We start from the raw sequence: 4,297 nt of genomic DNA, 5'->3' as shown, positions 1-4,297 counted from the left end.
GGGCGCGGGGGCTGCGGCTGCGCCGCGGGCCCGGGCGGCGGGTGAAGCAGCCCGAGGCCGCGGCTGTCTGGGTCAAGTGGCACGTAATCCTCCCGCGGCCTCTTTTTCTTTTCCCCCCAAACTCCGGTTGGTAGGTTTTATTTACTGAGCGCGATTTAACTGAGTTCATGAATTACAATGAAAATATATTTTTTTCCTTTGTTTTTTAATGGAAACGTTTACTTAGGAATTACATACCTTACGCTAACAGCAGCGCGTGCTTACAGGGGGCTCTCAACAGCCCTGCGATGTCCGAGACGGGCTCCCATCCAGCAGCGAGAACGGGCACAGAGCGTTTTTTGCAGTATTTGGCACATTCAAGCAATACAGAATAAGAGAAATTAACTTGYGGCCATTTTTTTGTACTGTATGCCTGAATAACGCTTCCCTCAAACACTAACTTTTCCTGCCTTCCTAAAATAACAACAAATCCTTTTGAATTTCMTGTATCTCTCAGAGGACTATGTACTACTTTGGAGCTCTCTTATGTCTCAGGAATAAAGATACAGCAGTCTAAAGCTTTATACCTGATGATGAAAAGGTGTATCTGCTGTCTGCGGTATTGACTAAAAGGAAAGGGGGATCCTTGTGCCTTTCCATTGGGTTAAATAGACAAGTTATTGTGGAGATACAAGGTAAGAGGTGTTCCTGCTCTGAAGTCTGCCAAAAACACTAGCTTTACTTGTACCTAAAACCCACTGACCCTTCGCACATGATATGGGACATGGACGGACATAAGCAATTTACTGCAGTTTAGCAAGTGACTTCTGATCAGCTGAATCAATGCAAATAATTTTGTGCTGCTAGCTTTGGGGGAATATGAAGAGAGGTAATATCACTTCACTTGGCTGAAAATGTGCGAAGCTCCATACATCTATTTTTTTCTTTTGATTAGGGGTTAATTGAAACACTTCCAGACCCTTCAGAAGCAACCCACAGTTGAAATCACTATAGGACACTGTGCAACCTGTAGAAAAGTAAATTAGCAGTAGCTACAACATGTATCAATGATCAGTGATACTCATATTCTGCAAGAACACGTAGTGTTTCGGGGAAGTGTCAGATGCCTGCAATCCCTGCTGAGCTGCACACGTGCTTAAGTGTATCACGACACATGCACCTACCTATTTTAGCTTAGATTTGTGGTGTTTTCCCCCAGGTAAAACTGACTGCTCCTACTTGCAAAGCGCAAACCAAGGAAAAAGCATTATGAATTCCAGAAAGTAAAATACACATTTTTCCCCATCAGTTTTAACAATAAGTTGTAGGCCTCAGATGCACGTGATTTTTCTGTACGTGATTATTTTCTTGACAACATTCCTTTTAAATGATTTGAGGCTATTCTTCAAAATACAGCAATTGTTAATGAAGAGCAGACTAGATTATAAACAGTTCTATAAGGAATAAGTCAATTTATAAATTATTTTATTGCTTTAATTTAGAAATACACTGCTGAGTCTGAGACAACCTTTAGTGCCAGTGAGCTAATTGTACATCTGAAATGATCAGAAATATTTAAGAGATTACTGTTTAGTCACAAAGTATTTTGAATTGTGTATTGACTTCTTTTTTTAGTAAGACTGCAGTGCTGGTGGAAGATCTAATTGGTGAAAAATATCTAACCCCTGATGCTTGTGACTAATACATAATTAAACTGCACATTGCCTGCAGTTGCCATTGGTCAGAGAGAACATGATGCCTTGAGTGTTTAAGGATATTTGTCCAGAATCAAACTGTTGGTGCAGACCAGCAGGCCTGACCTGCTGTTGCTTGGACTCTGTACAAAAGATGCGCAAAGTGACCAGTAACTAGTACAAAATACTCGAAATGTAGCCTGGGAGGTGTTACAGGGGTGAAATGCAATACTACTATGAGCATGTTGCCACCATGTGGCTATTTGTGTTACCTACATCTGTTTCTGCAAAGCCAAATGGCATTTTTGCCGCTTTGCACAGTGCTGGCAGAGGTAACTTGCAGGGACCTGGTAGGAAATCTGCTTGGAGCTTAACCTCAGCTGCCCTCACCGGAGTTAGGCTGGACAGAAATGCGATAGGTGTGCAGAGAGCTTGGCTTCGAGGTGCCTCGCAGTAGCATGGAGGTGTTTTCTGCCACGGAAGAGGTCTGGCTGTGAGGACTGCCTGGGGTACAGATATTTGGCTTTGGGATGTGGTGGCCCATTGTGTGACTGGAGGGGCACCATCCCGCCTTGAGCAGAGCATTTCAGCACAGGAGGGATGGGTAACTTCTGGGACCCGAAAAGCTGGGAGGGGGATGCTGGGGAAGCTTGTCTGACTCAGCAGAGGAGGAGGTTTCCTGGCTGAGTGCATTCCTTTCCATCTGGGGTCCCACCAGGCCAATCCTATCTCCTGGGCCCACCACTGCCAGTCAACCAGAGGCGAGCCAGCTGCAGTGGCAAGGGCTCCCTGAAAGCCATTTTGCCTTTCTTCATCCTTAGGGAAATCGTCATTGTGAAGGAGGCTGGACATCAGTTCTTCCAAAGGCGAACAAGAGGAATTTCCTATTCATGACAGTTTTGTTTTTTTCTATTTAGTTTCAGTCTAATCTGAGCCAGACCCAATGTTTTCTTCCCATTTTTGGTGCATCTGAAGCTCCTATGATCCTTTTCAGTCAGATCGGGGGTCCTGTTAGGGTTTCTGCTCATGGCAGGATACCATTTTCCTCAGCAACAGCCAAGGGCCCCAAGGCAGATCCATCGGATATGTCAGTCCCTGGGCTGGACACCCCCAAGCCACCATGGCTCCTGTCCTGGAGGAGGGATCGGGAGAYCATCAGACTTAATCTCTTTGCTATTTGTGATGCAATATAAGACCAGTTATTCTGTAGTGGTGGACAGATTTTGTTTGGAAAAAGAAGGTTGTCAGCATCTGAATTTTTAATGTAAGATTGATAGGAAACTATCAATTACACAGCCCAGCTTTTTCTGTAACGGTAATTTGGCATCCCTAGTGGGGGAAAGAGAGCCAGTGACTCCAGCAAGAAAAACTGGAGCGTCTGCAGCTGTGATGCAGCCTGTACATAGCATGGAGCAGAGAAACACCGTCATTAATGCCTTTACCCCATTAGGACTCCAGATTGCTCCGTATGCCAAAGCAGCCACTGGTATGAATCAGAACAGCTTCTTCTGATTCACAGTAGCCGCCCACTGGACACAAAGGCTTGAAGTTACCTCTTCTTCCTCCCCTGCCTTGCTGGCTTGTCCTTTCTGTTACCTCCGGGCAGCGTGGCTCAGGTCTGCCACCCAGGTGGGAGCTCAGCACCGATGTCGAAGTGTGGCCGTTTTTCCAGGTGCGGAAAGGGGCTCCACACTCCTCCTCGGGTACCCAGGTTCCCTCTGAAGACTGTAAGGAGCGAGGCACAAAACAGGAGTTAGGTGCTGGAACAGCACTGTGGAACCAGCCACGCAGAAAAAGGGCCGTACTGGATGAAGACGGCGGCCCCGTGTCCAACCGTGGTCAGTACTGCAAGTCTTAGAGGAAGGTGAGACATGCTTGAATAACTTGGCTGTGAAGGAAGTTACTTCTAAATACCTTTGAATGACTTACGCTCTGAAATACGAGATCATCTGTCCTCTGGAGGGGTAACTTTGGTTGTCAGTTACCATAGTAGTACAGTACCAGATGTTATCTTTTTTGGTTTGTCTTCATCTGTAGTATCTAATAAAAGACACTTTTTGGAATTTAAATCGATTGTTGGCAAAAGTAGCAAGTCCTTACAGTTAGGAAATTGGCATTTGTGGATCATCTTCTCATTATGGCAGGCTCTGTGCCTCTAAAGCAGAGCCAATTTAATGACTCTATTCAAAGACGGAAATAATGAGAACCATCTGACTAGACACATGAATTTAATAAACATAGATTTTTTTTTTCTCCCCCCAAAGAGATAAATGCTTTGTGGCCTAAACCAGAAACTACTACAAGTGGCCTGTCTTGCAGAACACTTAGTGCTGCTGCTTCCCTGAAAATTGTGAGTGCCTTTAGCAATTAAATGCTTCGCAAGGGCCAGCATCTTAAGACGTGACTTACGTGCCTGCAGCTGCATACTGCCGCTATGCGAAAATCTGTGAGAGAAAGGCTTAACTGCAATTGAGACGTTTACAATTTTTTGAAACTTAGATCCAAGATCGGCGCAATAGCCACGCTGCTGTGCATCTCCTTTTGCCCTGTGCGTGCTCCGGCGTGCCCGGCTACTTTTTGGGTGAAGACGGCGGGGTTTCCCCGCCCGCTGCCCCAGGCGCAGC

The sequence above is a fragment of the Apteryx rowi genome, unplaced genomic scaffold, assembly GCF_003343035.1.
Source record: "Apteryx rowi isolate R43461 unplaced genomic scaffold, aptRow1 scaffold_372, whole genome shotgun sequence".
NCBI lineage: Eukaryota > Metazoa > Chordata > Aves > Apterygiformes > Apterygidae > Apteryx > Apteryx rowi.
Note: the sequence above shows the minus strand (reverse complement) of the source record.